The sequence below is a fragment of the Hemitrygon akajei genome, chromosome 18 (assembly GCF_048418815.1).
Source record: "Hemitrygon akajei chromosome 18, sHemAka1.3, whole genome shotgun sequence".
Lineage (NCBI taxonomy): Eukaryota > Metazoa > Chordata > Chondrichthyes > Myliobatiformes > Dasyatidae > Hemitrygon > Hemitrygon akajei.
The window spans coordinates 25,006,318-25,024,044 of NC_133141.1; the positions used below are offsets into that span (position 1 = coordinate 25,006,318).

A 17,727-nucleotide genomic window follows, 5' to 3' on the forward strand; every position below is an offset into this window, starting at 1 on the left:
TGGAGTGTCAGTGTGAAGTGACAGTGTATGGTGGGTGAACGGTTCCGAGGGACTGTGGAGAGGAATGTGTGAGTGTAGGTGTGAGGTGTGCAGTGTCAGTGTGAAGTGACAGTGTATGAGGGGGTGATGGGTTTTGAGGGACTGTGGAGAGGAGTGTGTGAGTGTAGGTGTGAGGTGTGGAGTGTCAGTGTGAAGTGACAGTGTATGGCGGGGTGAAGGGTTCTGAGGGACTGTGGAGAGGTGTATGTCAGTGTCGGTGTGAGGTGTGGAGTGTCAGTGTGAAGTGACCATGTATGGGGGGTGAAGGGTTCTGAGGGACTGTGGAGAGGGGTGTGTGAGTGTAGGTGTGAGGTGTGGAGTGTCAGTGTGAAGTGACAGTGTATGGCGGGGTGAAGGGTTCTGAGGGACTGTGGAGAGGAGTGTGTGAGTGTAGGTGTGAGGTGTGGAGTGTCAGTGTGAAGTGACAGTCTATGGAGGGGTGAAGTTCTGAGGGACTGTGGAGAGGAGAGTGTCAGTGTAGGTGTGAGGTGTGGAGTGTCAGTCAGTGTGAAGTGACAGTGTATGGGGGGTGAAGGGTTCTGAGGGACTGTGGAAAGGAGTGTGTGAGTGTAGGTGTGAGGTGTGGAGTATCAGTGTGAAGTGACAGTGTATGGGGGGGGTGAAGGGTTCTGAGGGACTGTGGAGAGGAGTGTGTGAGTGTAGGTGTGAGGTGTGGAGTGTCAGTGTGAAATGACAGTGTATGGAGGGGTGAAGTTCTGAGGGACTGTGGAGAGGAGAGTGTTGTTGTAGGTGTGAGGTGTGGAGTGTCAGTCAGTGTGAAGTGACAGTGTATGGGGGGTGAAGGGTTCTGAGGGACTGTGGAAAGGAGTGTGTGAGTGTAGGTGTGAGGTGTGGAGTATCAGTGTGAAGTGACAGTGTATGGGGGGGTGAAGGGTTCTGAGGGACTGTGGAGAGTAGTGTGTGAGTGTAGGTGTGAGGTGTGGAGTGTCAGTGTGAAGTGACAGTGTATGGGGGTGAAGGGTTCTGAGGGACTGTGAAGGGGATTGTGTGAGTGTAGGTGTGAGGTGTGGAGTGTCAGTGTGAAGTGACAGTGTATGAGGGGTGAAGGGATCTGAGGGACTGTGGAGAGGAGTGTGTGAGTGTAGGTCTGTGGTGTGGAGTGTCATTGTGAAGTTACAGTGTATGGGGGTGAAGGGTTCTGAGGGACTGTGGAGAGGAGTGTGTCAGTGTAGGTGTGAGGTGTGGAGTGTCAGTGTGCAGTGAAAATGTATGGATGCGTGAAGGGTTCTGAGGGACTGTGCAGAGGAGTGTGTGTGTAGGTGTGAGGTGTGGCGTGTCAGTGAGAAGTGACAGTTTATGGGGGTGAAGGGTTCTGAGGGACTGTGGAGAGGAGTGTGTCAGTGTAGGTGTGAGGTGTGGAGTGTCAGTGTGAAGTGACAGTGTATGAGGGGGTGAAGGGTTCTGAGGGACTGTGGAGAGGAGTGTGTGAGTGTAGGTGTGAGGTATGGAGTGTCAGTGTGAAGTGACAGTGTATGGTGGGTGAAGGGTTCTGAGGGACTGTGGAGAGGAGTGTTTGAGTGTAGGTGTGATGTGTGGAGTGTCAGTGTGAAGTGACAGTGTGTGGGGGGTGAAGGGTTCTGAGGGACTGTGGAGAGGAGTGTGTGGCTGTAGGTGTGAGGTGTGGAGTGTCAGTGTGAAGTGACCATGTATGGTGGGTGAAGGGTTCTGAGGGACTGTGGAGAGGAGTGTGTCAGTGTAGGTGTGAGGTGTGGAGTGTCAGTGTGAAGTGACAGTGTATGGGGGGGTGAAGGGTTCTGAGGGACTGTGGAGAGGAGTGTGTGAGTGTAGGTGTGAGGTATGGAGTGTCAGTGTGAAGTGACAGTGTATGGTGGGTGAACGGTTCCGAGGGACTGTGGAGAGGAATGTGTGAGTGTAGGTGTGAGGTGTGCAGTGTCAGTGTGAAGTGACAGTGTATGAGGGGGTGATGGGTTTTGAGGGACTGTGGAGAGGAGTGTGTGAGTGTAGGTGTGAGGTGTGGAGTGTCAGTGTGAAGTGACAGTGTATGGCGGGGTGAAGGGTTCTGAGGGACTGTGGAGAGGTGTATGTCAGTGTCGGTGTGAGGTGTGGAGTGTCAGTGTGAAGTGACCATGTATGGGGGGTGAAGGGTTCTGAGGGACTGTGGAGAGGGGTGTGTGAGTGTAGGTGTGAGGTGTGGAGTGTCAGTGTGAAGTGACAGTGTATGGCGGGGTGAAGGGTTCTGAGGGACTGTGGAGAGGAATGTGTGAGTGTAGGTGTGAGGTGTGGAGTGTCAGTGTGAAGTGACAGTGTATGAGGGGGTGATGGGTTTTGAGGGACTGTGGAGAGGAGTGTGTGAGTGTAGGTGTGAGATGTGGAGTGTCAGTGTGAAGTGACAGTGTATGGGGGTGAAGGGTTCTGAGGGACTGTGGAGAGGGGTGTGTGAGTGTAGGTATGAGGTGTGGAGTGTCAGTGTGAAGTGACAGTGTATGGCGGGGTGAAGGGTTCTGAGGGACTGTGGAGAGGGGTGTGTGAGTGTAGGTGTGAGGTGTGCAGTGTCAGTGTGAAGTGACAGTGTATGGGGGTGAAGGGTTCTGAGGGACTGTGGAGAGGAGTGTGTCAGTGTAGATGTGAGGTGTGGAGTGTCAGTGTAACGTGACAGTGTATGGGGTGAAGGGTTGTGAAGGACTGTGGAGAGGAGTGTGTCAGTGTAGGTGTGAGGTGCGGAGTGTCAGTGTGAAGTGACAGTGTATGAGGGGGTGATGGGTTTTGAGGGACTGTGGAGAGGAGTGTGTGAGTGTAGGTGTGAAGTATGTAGTGTAATTGTGAAGTGACAGCGTATGGGGGGTGAAGGGTTCTGAGGGACTGTGGAGAGGAGTTTGTGAGTGCAGGTGTGAGGTGTGGAGTGTCAGTGTGAAGTGATAGTGTATGGGTTGAAGGGTTCTGAGGGACTGTGGAGAGGAGTGTGTCAGTGTAGGTGTGAGGTGTGGTGTGTCTGTGTAAAGTGACAGTGTATGGGGTGAAGGGTTCTGAGGGACTGTGGAGAGGAGTGTGTGAGTGTAGGTGTGAGGTGTGGATGTGTAAGTGTGAGGTGACAGTGTATGGGGGTGAAGAGTTGTGTGGGAATGTGGAGAGGAGTGTTTGAGTGTAGGTGTGAGGCGTGGAGTGTCAGTGTGAAGTGACAGAGTATATGGCTGAAGGGTTCTGAGGGACTGTGGAGAGGATTGTGTGAGTGTACGTGTGAGGTGTGGAGTGTCAGTGTGAAGTGACAGTGTATGTGGGGTGAAGTTCGGAGGGACTGTGGAGAGGAGTGTGTCAGTGTAGGTGTGAGGTGTGGTGTGTCAGTGTGAAGTGACAGTGTATGAGGGGGTGATGGGTTCTGAGGGACTGTGGAGAGGAGTATGTGTGTGTAGGTGTGAGGTGTGGAGTGTCAGTGTGAAGTGACAGTGTATGGGGGGTGAAAGGTTCTGAGGGACTGTGGAGAGGAATGTGTGAGTGTAGGTGTGAGGTGTGGTGTGTCAGTGTGAAGTGACAGTGTATCAGGGGGTGATGGGTTCTGAGGGACTGTGGAGAGGAGTGCTTGAGTGTAGGTGTGAGGTGTGGAGTGTCAGTGTGAAGTGACTGTGTATAGGGGGTGAAAGGTTCTGAGGGACTCTGGAAAGGAGTGTGTGAGTGTAGGTGTGAGGTATGGAGTGTCAGTGTGAAGTGACAGTGTATGAGGGGGTGATGGGTTTTGAGGGACTGTGGAGAGGAGTGTGTGAGTGTAGGTGTGAAGTATGTAGTGTAATTGTGAAGTGACAGCGTATGGGGGGTGAAGGGTTCTGAGGGACTGTGGAGAGGAGTGTGTGAGTGCAGGTGTGAGGTGTGGAGTGTCAGTGTGAAGTGACAGTGTATGGGGGGGTGAAGGGTTCTGAGGGACTGTGGAGAGGAGTGTGTGCGTGTAGGTGTGAGATGTGGAGTGTCAGTGTGAAGTGACAGTGTATGGGGGTGAAGGGTTCTGAGGGACTGTGGAGAGGAGTGTGTCAGTGTAGGTGTGAGGTGTGGTGTGTCTGTGTAAAGTGACAGTGTATGGGGTGAAGGGTTCTGAGGGACTGTGGAGAGGAGTGTGTGAGTGTAGGTGTGAGGTGTGGAGTGTCAGTGTGAAGTGACAGTGTATGGGGGTGAAGGGTTCTGAGGGACTGTGGAGAGGAGTGTGTCAGTGTAGGTGTGAGGTTTGGAGTGTCAGTCAGTGTGAAGTGACAGTGTATGGGGGGGTGAAGGGTTCTGAGGGACTGTGCAGAGGAGTGTGTGAGTGTAGGTGTGAGGTTAGGAGTGTCAGTGTGAAGTGACAGTGTATGGAGGGGTGAAGGGTTCTGAGGGACTGTGGAGAGGAGTGTGTCAGTGTAGGTGTGAGGTTAGGAGTGTCAGTGTGAAGTGACACTGTATGGAGGGGTGAAGGGTTCTGAGGGACTGTGGAGAGGAGTGTGTGAGTGTAGGTGTGAGGTGTGGAGTGTCAGTGTGAAGTGACAGTGTATGGAGGGGTGAAGGGTTCTGAGGGACTGTGGAGAGGAGTGTGTCAGTGTAGGTGTGAGGTTAGGAGTGTCAGTGTGAAGTGACACTGTATGGAGGGGTGAAGGGTTCTGAGGGACTGTGGAGAGGAGTGTGTGAGTGTAGGTGTGAGGTGTGGATGTATAAGTGTGAGGTGACAGTGTATGGGGGGGTGAAGAGTTGTGAGGGGATGTGGAGAGGAGTGTGTGAGTGTAGGTGTGAGGTTAGGAGTGTCAGTGTGAAGTGACAGTGTATGGAGGGGTGAAGGGTTCTGAGGGACTGTGGAGAGGAGTGTGTCAGTGTAGGTGTGAGGTTAGGAGTGTCAGTGTGAAGTGACAGTGTATGGAGGGGTGAAGGGTTCTGAGGGACTGTGGAGAGGAGTGTGTGAGTGTAGGTGTGAGGTGTGGATGTATAAGTGTGAGGTGACAGTGTATGGGGGGTGAAGAGTTGTGAGGGGATGTGGAGAGGAGTGTGTGAGTGTAGGTGTGTGGTGTGGAGTGTCAGTGTGAAGTGACAGCGTATGAGGGGTGAATGGTTCTGAGGGACTGTGGAGAGGTGTGTGTGGGTGTAGGTGTGAGGTGTGGAGTGTCAGTGTGAAGTGACAGTGTATGGGGGGGTGAAGGGTTCTGAGGGACTGTGGAGAGGAGTGTGTCAGTGTAGGAGTGAGGTGTGGAGTGTCAGTGTGAAGTGACAGTGTATGGGGGGGTGAAGGGTTCTGAGGGACTGTGGAGAGGAGTGTGTCAGTGTAGGTGTGAGGTGTGGAGTGTCAGTGTGAAGTGACAGTGTATGGAGGGGTGAAGGGTTCTGAGGGACTGTGGAGAGGAGTGTGTGAGTGTAGGTGTGAGGTGTGCAGTCTCAGTGTGAAGTGACAGTGTATGAGGGGGTGATGGGTTTTGAGGGACTGTGGAGAGGAGTATGTGTGTGTAGGTGTGAAGTATGTAGTGTAATTGTGAAGTGACAGCGTATGGGTGTGAAGGGTTCTGAGGGACTGTGGAGAGGAGTGTGTGAGTGCAGGTGTGAGGTGTGGAGTGTCAGTGTGAAGTGATAGTGTATGGGGGTGAAGGGTTCTGAGGGACTGTGGAGAGGAGTGTGTGAGTGTAGGTGTGTGGTGTGGAGTGTGTGAGTGTAGGTGTGAGGTGTGGATGTGTAAGTGTGTGGTGACAGTGTATGGGGGTGAAGAGTTGTGTGGGAATGTGGAGAGGAGTGTGTGAGTGTAGGTGTGAGGCGTGGAGTTTCACTGTGAAGTGACAGAGTATATGGCTGAAGGGTTCTGAGGGACTGCGGAGAGGATTGTGTGAGTGTACGTGTGAGGTGTGGAGTGTCAGTGTGAAGTGACAGTGTATGTGGGGTGAAGTTATGAGGGACTGTGGAGAGGAGTGTGTCAGTGTAGGTGTGAGGTGTGGTGTGTCAGTCTGAAGTGACAGTGTATGAGGGTGTGATGGGTTCTGAGAGATTGTGGAGAGGAGTGCGTGAGTGTAGGTGTGAGGTGTGGAGTGTCAGTGTGAAGTTACTGTGTATAGGGGTTGAAAGGTTCTGAGGGACTCTGGAAAGGAGTGTGTGAGTGTAGGTGTGAGGTGTGGAGTATCAGTGTGAAGTGACAGCGTATGAGGGGGTGAATGGTTCTGAGGGACTGTGGAGAGGAGTGTGTGAGTGTAGGTGTGAGGTGTGGAGTATCAGTGTGAAGTGACAGTGTATGAGGGGGTGAATGGTTCTGAGGGACTGTGGAGAGGAGTGTGTGAGTGTAGGTGTGAGGTGTGGAGTGTCAATTTGAAGTGACAGTGTATGGAGGGGTGAAGGGTTCTGAGGGACTGTGGAGAGGAGTGTGTGAGTGTAGGTGTGAGGTGTGGAGTGTCAATTTGAAGTGACAGTGTATGGAGGGGTGAAGGGTTCTGAGGGACTGTGGAGAGGAGTGTGTGAGTGTGGGTGTGAGGTGTGGAGTGTCAGTGTGAAGTGACAGTGTATGGGGGTGAAGGGTTCTGAGGGACTGTGGAGAGGTGTGTGTGAGTGTAGGTGTGAGGTGTGGAGTGTAAGTGTGAAGTGACAGTGTATGGGGGGTGAATGGTTGTGAGGGACTGTGGAGAGGAGTGTGTGAGTGTAGGTGTGAGGTGAGGAGTGTCAGTGTGAAGTGACAGTGTATGGGGGGGTGAAGGGTTCTGAGGGACTGTGGACAGGAGTGTGTGAGTGTAGGTGTGAGGTGTGGAGTGTCAGTGTGAAGTGACAGTGTATGGGGGGGTGAAGGGTTCTGAGGGACTGTGGAGAGGAGTGTGTGAGTGTAGGTGTGAGGTGAGGAGTGTCAGTGTGAAGTGACAGTGTATGGGGGGGTGAAGGGTTCTGAGGGACTGTGGAGAGGAGTGTGTGAGTGTAGGTGTGAGGTGTGGAGTGTCAGTGTGAAGTGACTGTGTATGGGGGGGTGAAGGGTTCTGAGGGACTGTGGAGAGGAGAGTGTCAGTGTAGGTGTGAGGTGTGGAGTGTCAGTCAGTGTGAAGTGACAGTGTATGGGGGGTGAACGGTTGTGAGGGACTGTGGAGAGGAGTGTGTGAGTGTAGGTGTGAGGTGTGGAGTGTCAGTGTGAAGTGACAGTGTATGGGGGGGGTGAAGGGTTCTGAGGGACTGTGGAGAGGAGTGTGTGAGTGTAGGTGTGAGGTGTGGAGTGTCAGTGTGAAGTGACAGTCTATGGAGGGGTGAAGTTCTGAGGGACTGTGGAGAGGAGAGTGTCAGTGTAGGTGTGAGGTGTGGAGTGTCAGTCAGTGTGAAGTGACAGTGTATGGGGGGTGAAGGGTTCTGAGGGACTGTGGAAAGGAGTGTGTGAGTGTAGGTGTGAGGTGTGGAGTATCAGTGTGAAGTGACAGTGTATGGGGGGGGTGAAGGGTTCTGAGGGACTGTGGAGAGGAGTGTGTGAGTGTAGGTGTGAGGTGTGGAGTGTCAGTGTGAAATGACAGTGTATGGAGGGGTGAAGTTCTGAGGGACTGTGGAGAGGAGAGTGTTGTTGTAGGTGTGAGGTGTGGAGTGTCAGTCAGTGTGAAGTGACAGTGTATGGGGGGTGAAGGGTTCTGAGGGACTGTGGAAAGGAGTGTGTGAGTGTAGGTGTGAGGTGTGGAGTATCAGTGTGAAGTGACAGTGTATGGGGGGGTGAAGGGTTCTGAGGGACTGTGGAGAGTAGTGTGTGAGTGTAGGTGTGAGGTGTGGAGTGTCAGTGTGAAGTGACAGTGTATGGGGGTGAAGGGTTCTGAGGGACTGTGAAGGGGATTGTGTGAGTGTAGGTGTGAGGTGTGGAGTGTCAGTGTGAAGTGACAGTGTATGAGGGGTGAAGGGATCTGAGGGACTGTGGAGAGGAGTGTGTGAGTGTAGGTCTGTGGTGTGGAGTGTCATTGTGAAGTTACAGTATATGGGGGTGAAGGGTTCTGAGGGACTGTGGAGAGGAGTGTGTCAGTGTAGGTGTGAGGTGTGGAGTGTCAGTGTGCAGTGAAAATGTATGGATGCGTGAAGGGTTCTGAGGGACTGTGCAGAGGAGTGTGTGTGTAGGTGTGAGGTGTGGCGTGTCAGTGAGAAGTGACAGTTTATGGGGGTGAAGGGTTCTGAGGGACTGTGGAGAGGAGTGTGTCAGTGTAGGTGTGAGGTGTGGAGTGTCAGTGTGAAGTGACAGTGTATGAGGGGGTGAAGGGTTCTGAGGGACTGTGGAGAGGAGTGTGTGAGTGTAGGTGTGAGGTGTGGAGTGTCAGTGTGAAGTGACAGTGTATGGGGGGGTGAAGGGTTCTGAGGGACTGTGGAGAGGAGTGTGTGAGTGTAGGTGTGAGGTATGGAGTGTCAGTGTGAAGTGACAGTGTATGGTGGGTGAACGGTTCCGAGGGACTGTGGAGAGGAATGTGTGAGTGTAGGTGTGAGGTGTGCAGTGTCAGTGTGAAGTGACAGTGTATGAGGGGGTGATGGGTTTTGAGGGACTGTGGAGAGGAGTGTGTGAGTGTAGGTGTGAGGTGTGGAGTGTCAGTGTGAAGTGACAGTGTATGGCGGGGTGAAGGGTTCTGAGGGACTGTGGAGAGGTGTATGTCAGTGTCGGTGTGAGGTGTGGAGTGTCAGTGTGAAGTGACCATGTATGGGGGGTGAAGGGTTCTGAGGGACTGTGGAGAGGGGTGTGTGAGTGTAGGTGTGAGGTGTGGAGTGTCAGTGTGAAGTGACAGTGTATGGCGGGGTGAAGGGTTCTGAGGGACTGTGGAGAGGAATGTGTGAGTGTAGGTGTGAGGTGTGGAGTGTCAGTGTGAAGTGACAGTGTATGAGGGGGTGATGGGTTTTGAGGGACTGTGGAGAGGAGTGTGTGAGTGTAGGTGTGAGATGTGGAGTGTCAGTGTGAAGTGACAGTGTATGGGGGTGAAGGGTTCTGAGGGACTGTGGAGAGGGGTGTGTGAGTGTAGGTATGAGGTGTGGAGTGTCAGTGTGAAGTGACAGTGTATGGGGGTGAAGGGTTCTGAGGGACTGTGGAGAGGAGTGTGTCAGTGTAGATGTGAGGTGTGGAGTGTCAGTGTAACGTGACAGTGTATGGGGTGAAGGGTTGTGAAGGACTGTGGAGAGGAGTGTGTCAGTGTAGGTGTGAGGTGCGGAGTGTCAGTGTGAAGTGACAGTGTATGAGGGGGTGATGGGTTTTGAGGGACTGTGGAGAGGAGTGTGTGAGTGTAGGTGTGAAGTATGTAGTGTAATTGTGAAGTGACAGCGTATGGGGGGTGAAGGGTTCTGAGGGACTGTGGAGAGGAGTTTGTGAGTGCAGGTGTGAGGTGTGGAGTGTCAGTGTGAAGTGATAGTGTATGGGTTGAAGGGTTCTGAGGGACTGTGGAGAGGAGTGTGTCAGTGTAGGTGTGAGGTGTGGTGTGTCTGTGTAAAGTGACAGTGTATGGGGTGAAGGGTTCTGAGGGACTGTGGAGAGGAGTGTGTGAGTGTAGGTGTGAGGTGTGGATGTGTAAGTGTGAGGTGACAGTGTATGGGGGTGAAGAGTTGTGTGGGAATGTGGAGAGGAGTGTTTGAGTGTAGGTGTGAGGCGTGGAGTGTCAGTGTGAAGTGACAGAGTATATGGCTGAAGGGTTCTGAGGGACTGTGGAGAGGATTGTGTGAGTGTACGTGTGAGGTGTGGAGTGTCAGTGTGAAGTGACAGTGTATGTGGGGTGAAGTTCGGAGGGACTGTGGAGAGGAGTGTGTCAGTGTAGGTGTGAGGTGTGGTGTGTCAGTGTGAAGTGACAGTGTATGAGGGGGTGATGGGTTCTGAGGGACTGTGGAGAGGAGTATGTGTGTGTAGGTGTGAGGTGTGGAGTGTCAGTGTGAAGTGACAGTGTATGGGGGGTGAAAGGTTCTGAGGGACTGTGGAGAGGAATGTGTGAGTGTAGGTGTGAGGTGTGGTGTGTCAGTGTGAAGTGACAGTGTATGAGGGGGTGATGGGTTCTGAGGGACTGTGGAGAGGAGTGCTTGAGTGTAGGTGTGAGGTGTGGAGTGTCAGTGTGAAGTGACTGTGTATAGGGGGTGAAAGGTTCTGAGGGACTCTGGAAAGGAGTGTGTGAGTGTAGGTGTGAGGTATGGAGTGTCAGTGTGAAGTGACAGCGTATGAGGGGTGAATGGTTCTGAGGGACTGTGGAGAGGTGTGTGTGAGTGTAGGTGTGAGGTGTGGAGTGTCAGTGTGAAGTGACAGTGTATGGAGGGGTGAAGGGTTCTGAGGGACTGTGGAGAGGAGTGTGTGAGTGTAGGTGTGAGGTGTGGAGTGTCAGTGTGAAGTGACAGTGTATGGAGGGGTGAAGGGTTCTGAGGGACTGTGGAGAGGAGTGTGTGAGTGTAGGTGTGAGGTGTCGATGTATAAGTGTGAGGTGACAGTGTATGGGGGGTGAAGAGTTGTGAGGGGATGTGGAGAGGAGTGTGTGAGTGTAGGTGTGAGGTGTGGAGTGTCAGTGTGAAGTGACAGTGTATGGGGGTGAAGGGTTCTGAGGGACTGTGGAGAGGAGTGTGTCAGTGTAGGTGTGAGGTGTGGTGTGTCAGTGTGAAGTGACAGTGTATGAGGGGGTGATGGGTTCTGAGGGACTGTGGAGAGGAGTGCTTGAGTGTAGGTGTGAGGTGTGGAGTGTCAGTGTGAAGTGACTGTGTATAGGGGGTGAAAGGTTCTGAGGGACTCTGGAAAGGAGTGTGTGAGTGTAGGTGTGAGGTATGGAGTGTCAGTGTGAAGTGACAGCGTATGAGGGGTGAATGGTTCTGAGGGACTGTGGAGAGGTGTGTGTGAGTGTAGGTGTGAGGTGTGGAGTGTCAGTGTGAAGTGACAGTGTATGGAGGGGTGAAGGGTTCTGAGGGACTGTGGAGAGGAGTGTGTGAGTGTAGGTGTGAGGTGTGGAGTGTCAGTGTGAAGTGACAGTGTATGGAGGGGTGAAGGGTTCTGAGGGACTGTGGAGAGGAGTGTGTGAGTGTAGGTGTGAGGTGTCGATGTATAAGTGTGAGTTGACAGTGTATGGGGGGTGAAGAGTTGTGAGGGGATGTGGAGAGGAGTGTGTCAGTGTAGGTGTGAGGTGTGGAGTGTCAGTGTGAAGTGACAGTGTATGAGGGGTGAATGGTTCTGAGGGACTGTGGAGAGGAGTGTGTGAGTGTAGGTGTGAGGTGTCGATGTATAAGTGTGAGTTGACAGTGTATGGGGGGTGAAGAGTTGTGAGGGGATGTGGAGAGGAGTGTGTCAGTGTAGGTGTGAGGTGTGGAGTGTCAGTGTGAAGTGACAGTGTATGAGGGGTGAATGGTTCTGAGGGACTGTGGAGAGGAGTGTGTGAGTGTAGGTGTGAGGTGTGGAGTGTCAGTGTGAAGTGACAGTGTATGGAGGGGTGAAGGGTTCTGAGGGACTGTGGAGAGGAGTGTGTGAGTGTAGGTGTGAGGTGTCGATGTATAAGTGTGAGTTGACAGTGTATGGGGGGTGAAGAGTTGTGAGGGGATGTGGAGAGGAGTGTGTCAGTGTAGGTGTGAGGTGTGGAGTGTCAGTGTGAAGTGACAGCGTATGAGGGGTGAATGGTTCTGAGGGACTGTGGAGAGGTGTGTGTGAGTGTAGGTGTGAGGTGTGGAGTGTCAGTGTGAAGTGACAGCGTATGAGGGGTGAATGGTTCTGAGGGACTGTGGAGAGGTGTGTGTGAGTGTAGGTGTGAGGTGTGGAGTGTCAGTGTGAAGTGACAGTGTATGGAGGGGTGAAGGGTTCTGAGGGACTGTGGAGAGGAGTGTGTGAGTGTAGGTGTGAGGTGTCGATGTATAAGTGTGAGGTGACAGTGTATGGGGGGTGAAGAGTTGTGAGGGGATGTGGACAGGAGTGTGTGAGTATAGGTGTGAGGTGTTGTGTGTCAGTGTGAAGTGACAGTGTATGAGGGGGGTGATGGGTTCTGAGGGACTGTGGAGAGGAGTGTGTGAGTGTAGGTGTGAGGTGTGGATGTGTAAGTGTGAGGTGACAGTGTATGGGGGTGAAGAGTTGTGTGGGAATGTGGAGAGGAGTGTTTGAGTGTAGGTGTGAGGCGTGGAGTGTCAGTGTGAAGTGACAGAGTATATGGCTGAAGGGTTCTGAGGGACTGTGGAGAGGATTGTGTGAGTGTACGTGTGAGGTGTGGAGTGTCAGTGTGAAGTGACAGTGTATGTGGGGTGAAGTTCGGAGGGACTGTGGAGAGGAGTGTGTCAGTGTAGGTGTGAGGTGTGGTGTGTCAGTGTGAAGTGACAGTGTATGAGGGGGTGATGGGTTCTGAGGGACTGTGGAGAGGAGTGCTTGAGTGTAGGTGTGAGGTGTGGAGTGTCAGTGTGAAGTGACTGTGTATAGGGGGTGAAAGGTTCTGAGGGACTGTGGAGAGGAGTGTGTGAGTGTAGGTGTGAGGTGTGGAGTGTCAGTGTGAAGTGACAGTGTATGGGGGTGAAGGGTTCTGAGGGACTGTGGAGAGGAGTGTGTGAGTGTAGGTGTGAGGTGTGGAGTGTCAGTGTGAAGTGACAGTGTATGGGGGTGAAGGGTTCTGAGTGACTGTGGAGTGGAGTGTGTGAGTGTAGGTGTGAGGTGTGGAGTGTCAGTCATTGTGAAGTGACAGTGTATGGGGGGGTGAAGGGTTCTGAGGGACTGTGGAGAGGAGTGTGTCAGTGTAGGTGTGAGGTGTGGAGTGTCAGTCATTGTGAAGTGACAGTGTATGGGGGGGTGAAGGGTTCTGAGGGACTGTGCAGAGGAGTGTGTGAGTGTAGGTGTGAGGTTAGGAGTGTCAGTGTGAAGTGACAGTGTATGGAGGGGTGAAGGGTTCTGAGGGACTGTGGAGAGGAGTGTGTCAGTGTAGGTGTGAGGTAAGGAGTGTCAGTGTGAAGTGACAGTGTATGGAGGGGTGAAGGGTTCTGAGGGACTGTGGAGAGGAGTGTGTGAGTGTAGGTGTGAGGTGTGGAGTGTCAGTGTAAAGTGACAGTGTATGGAGGGGTGAAGGGTTGTGAGGGACTGTGGAGAGGGGTGTGTGAGTGTAGGTGTGAGGTGTGGATGTATAAGTGTGAGGTGACAGTGTATGGGGGGTGAAGAGTTGTGAGGGGATGTGGAGAGGAGTGTGTGAGTGTAGGTGTGAGGTTAGGAGTGTCAGTGTGAAGTGACAGTGTATGGAGGGGAGAAGGGTTCTGAGGGACTGTGGAGAGGAGTGTGTCAGTGTAGGTGTGAGGTTAGGAGTGTCAGTGTGAAGTGACAGTGTATGGAGGGGTGAAGGGTTCTGAGGGACTGTGGAGAGGAGTGTGTGAGTGTAGGTGTGAGGTGTGGAGTGTCAGTGTAAAGTGACAGTGTATGGAGGGGTGAAGGGTTGTGAGGGACTGTGGAGAGGAGTGTGTGAGTGTAGGTGTGAGCTGTGGAGTGTCAGTTTGAAGTGACAGTGTATGGGGGGTGATGGGTTCTGAGGGACTGTGGAGTGGAGTGTGTGAGTTTAGGTGTGAGGTGTGGAGTGTCAGTGTGAAGTGACAGTGTATGGGGGGGTGAAGGGTTCTGAAGGACTGTGGAGAGGAGTGTGTGAGTGTAGGTGTGAGGTGTGGAGTGTCAGTGTGAAGTGACAGTGTATGGGGGGGTGAAGGGTTCTGAGGGACTGTGGAGAGGAGTGTGTGAGTGTAGGTGTGAGGTGTGGATGTGTAAGTGTGAAGTGACAGTGTATGGGGTGGTGAAGGGTTCTGAGGGACTGTGCAGAGGAGTGTGTGAGTGTAGGTGTGAGGTTAGGAGTGTCAGTGTGAAGTGACAGTGTATGGAGGGGTGAAGGGTTCTGAGGGACTGTGGAGAGGAGTGTGTCAGTGTAGGTGTGAGGTTAGGAGTGTCAGTGTGAAGTGACAGTGTATGGGGGGGGTGAAGGGTTCTGAGGGACTGTGGAAAGGAGTGTGTGAGTGTAGGTGTGAGGTTAGGAGTGTCAGTGTGAAGTGACAGTGTATGGGGGTGAAGGGTTCTGAGGGACTGTGGAGAGGAGTGTGTCAGTGTAGGTGTGAGGTTAGGAGTGTCAGTGTGAAGTGACAGTGTATGGAGGGGTGAAGGGTTCTGAGGGACTGTGGAGAGGAGTGTGTCAGTGTCGGTGTGAGGTGTGGTGTGTCAGTGTGAAGTGACAGTGTATGGGGGGTGAAGGGTTGTGAGGGACTGTGGAGAGGAGTGTGTGAGTGTAGGTGTGAGGTGTGCAGTCTCAGTGTGAAGTGACAGTGTATGAGGGGGTGATGGGTTCTGAGTGACTGTGGAGAGGAGTGTGTGAGTGTAGGTGTGAGGTGTGCAGTCTCAGTGTGAAGTGACAGTGTATGAGGGGGTGATGGGTTTTGAGGGACTGTGGAGAGGAGTGTGTGAGTGTAGGTGTGAAGTATGTAGTGTAATTGTGAAGTGACAGCGTATGGGGGGTGAAGGGTTCTGAGGGACTGTGGAGAGGAGTGTGTGAGTGCAGGTGTGAGGTGTGGAGTGTCAGTGTGAAGTGACAGTGTATGGGGGGGTGAAGGGTTCTGAGGGACTGTGGAGAGGAGTGTGTGCGTGTAGGTGTGAGATGTGGAGTGTCAGTGTGAAGTGACAGTGTATGGGGGTGAAGGGTTCTGAGGGACTGTGGAGAGGAGTGTGTCAGTGTAGGTGTGAGGTGTGGTGTGTCTGTGTAAAGTGACAGTGTATGGGGTGAAGGGTTCTGAGGGACTGTGGAGAGGAGTGTGTGAGTGTAGGTGTGAGGTGTGGAGTGTCAGTGTGAAGTGACAGTGTATGGGGGTGAAGGGTTCTGAGGGACTGTGGAGAGGAGTGTGTCAGTGTAGGTGTGAGGTTTGGAGTGTCAGTCAGTGTGAAGTGACAGTGTATGGGGGGGGTGAAGGGTTCTGAGGGACTGTGCAGAGGAGTGTGTGAGTGTAGGTGTGAGGTTAGGAGTGTCAGTGTGAAGTGACAGTGTATGGAGGGGTGAAGGGTTCTGAGGGACTGTGGAGAGGAGTGTGTCAGTGTAGGTGTGAGGTTAGGAGTGTCAGTGTGAAGTGACACTGTATGGAGGGGTGAAGGGTTCTGAGGGACTGTGGAGAGGAGTGTGTGAGTGTAGGTGTGAGGTGTGGAGTGTCAGTGTGAAGTGACAGTGTATGGAGGGGTGAAGGGTTCTGAGGGACTGTGGAGAGGAGTGTGTCAGTGTAGGTGTGAGGTTAGGAGTGTCAGTGTGAAGTGACACTGTATGGAGGGGTGAAGGGTTCTGAGGGACTGTGGAGAGGAGTGTGTGAGTGTAGGTGTGAGGTGTGGATGTATAAGTGTGAGGTGACAGTGTATGGGGGGGTGAAGAGTTGTGAGGGGATGTGGAGAGGAGTGTGTGAGTGTAGGTGTGAGGTTAGGAGTGTCAGTGTGAAGTGACAGTGTATGGAGGGGTGAAGGGTTCTGAGGGACTGTGGAGAGGAGTGTGTCAGTGTAGGTGTGAGGTTAGGAGTGTCAGTGTGAAGTGACAGTGTATGGAGGGGTGAAGGGTTCTGAGGGACTGTGGAGAGGAGTGTGTGAGTGTAGGTGTGAGGTGTGGATGTATAAGTGTGAGGTGACAGTGTATGGGGGGTGAAGAGTTGTGAGGGGATGTGGAGAGGAGTGTGTGAGTGTAGGTGTGTGGTGTGGAGTGTCAGTGTGAAGTGACAGCGTATGAGGGGTGAATGGTTCTGAGGGACTGTGGAGAGGTGTGTGTGGGTGTAGGTGTGAGGTGTGGAGTGTCAGTGTGAAGTGACAGTGTATGGGGGGGTGAAGGGTTCTGAGGGACTGTGGAGAGGAGTGTGTCAGTGTAGGAGTGAGGTGTGGAGTGTCAGTGTGAAGTGACAGTGTATGGGGGTGAAGGGTTCTGAGGGACTGTGGAGAGGAATGTGTGAGTGTAGGTGTGAGGTGTGGCGTGTCAGTGAGAAGTGACAGTGTATGGGGGTGAAGGGTTCTGAGGGACTGTGGAGAGGAGTGTGTGAGTGTAGGTGTGAGGTGTGCAGTCTCAGTGTGAAGTGACAGTGTATGAGGGGGTGATGGGTTTTGAGGGACTGTGGAGAGGAGTATGTGTGTGTAGGTGTGAAGTATGTAGTGTAATTGTGAAGTGACAGCGTATGGGTGTGAAGGGTTCTGAGGGACTGTGGAGAGGAGTGTGTGAGTGCAGGTGTGAGGTGTGGAGTGTCAGTGTGAAGTGATAGTGTATGGGGGTGAAGGGTTCTGAGGGACTGTGGAGAGGAGTGTGTGAGTGTAGGTGTGTGGTGTGGAGTGTGTGAGTGTAGGTGTGAGGTGTGGATGTGTAAGTGTGTGGTGACAGTGTATGGGGGTGAAGAGTTGTGTGGGAATGTGGAGAGGAGTGTGTGAGTGTAGGTGTGAGGTGTGGAGTGTCAGTGTGAAGTGACAGTGTATGTGGGGTGAAGTTATGAGGGACTGTGGAGAGGAGTGTGTCAGTGTAGGTGTGAGGTGTGGTGTGTCAGTCTGAAGTGACAGTGTATGAGGGTGTGATGGGTTCTGAGAGATTGTGGAGAGGAGTGCGTGAGTGTAGGTGTGAGGTGTGGAGTGTCAGTGTGAAGTGACAGCGTATGAGGGGGTGAATGGTTCTGAGGGACTGTGGAGAGGAGTGTGTGAGTGTAGGTGTGAGGTGTGGAGTATCAGTGTGAAGTGACAGTGTATGAGGGGGTGAATGGTTCTGAGGGACTGTGGAGAGGAGTGTGTGAGTGTAGGTGTGAGGTGTGGAGTGTCAATTTGAAGTGACAGTGTATGGAGGGGTGAAGGGTTCTGAGGGACTGTGGAGAGGAGTGTGTGAGTGTAGGTGTGAGGTGTGGAGTGTCAATTTGAAGTGACAGTGTATGGAGGGGTGAAGGGTTCTGAGGGACTGTGGAGAGGAGTGTGTGAGTGTAGGTGTGAGGTGTGGAGTGTCAATTTGAAGTGACAGTGTATGGAGGGGTGAAGGGTTCTGAGGGACTGTGGAGAGGAGTGTGTGAGTGTGGGTGTGAGGTGTGGAGTGTCAGTGTGAAGTGACAGTGTATGGGGGTGAAGGGTTCTGAGGGACTGTGGAGAGGTGTGTGTGAGTGTAGGTGTGAGGTGTGGAGTGTAAGTGTGAAGTGACAGTGTATGGGGGGTGAATGGTTGTGAGGGACTGTGGAGAGGAGTGTGTGAGTGTAGGTGTGAGGTGAGGAGTGTCAGTGTGAAGTGACAGTGTATGGGGGGGTGAAGGGTTCTGAGGGACTGTGGAGAGGAGTGTGTGAGTGTAGGTGTGAGGTGAGGAGTGTCAGTGTGAAGTGACAGTGTATGGGGGGGTGAAGGGTTCTGAGGGACTGTGGAGAGGAGTGTGTGAGTGTAGGTGTGAGGTGTGGAGTGTCAGTGTGAAGTGACTGTGTATGGGGGGGTGAAGGGTTCTGAGGGACTGTGGAGAGGAGAGTGTCAGTGTAGGTGTGAGGTGTGGAGTGTCAGTGTGAAGTGACAGTCTATGGAGGGGTGAAGTTCTGAGGGACTGTGGAGAGGAGAGTGTCAGTGTAGGTGTGAGGTGTGGAGTGTCAGTCAGTGTGAAGTGACAGTGTATGGGGGGTGAAGGGTTCTGAGGGACTGTGGAAAGGAGTGTGTGAGTGTAGGTGTGAGGTGTGGAGTATCAGTGTGAAGTGACAGTGTATGGGGGGGGTGAAGGGTTCTGAGGGACTGTGGAGAGGAGTGTGTGAGTGTAGGTGTGAGGTGTGGAGTGTCAGTGTGAAATGACAGTGTATGGAGGGGTGAAGTTCTGAGGGACTGTGGAGAGGAGAGTG

The 17,727-nt window shown here is 53.0% G+C and overlaps 1 protein-coding gene across 1 annotated transcript in view; it reads left to right on the top strand.

The window, feature by feature from the left end:
* Positions 1-17,727, top strand: part of gli1 (GLI family zinc finger 1) — a 298,522-nt gene that overhangs the window by 162,394 nt on the left and 118,401 nt on the right. The window lies entirely within an intron of this gene.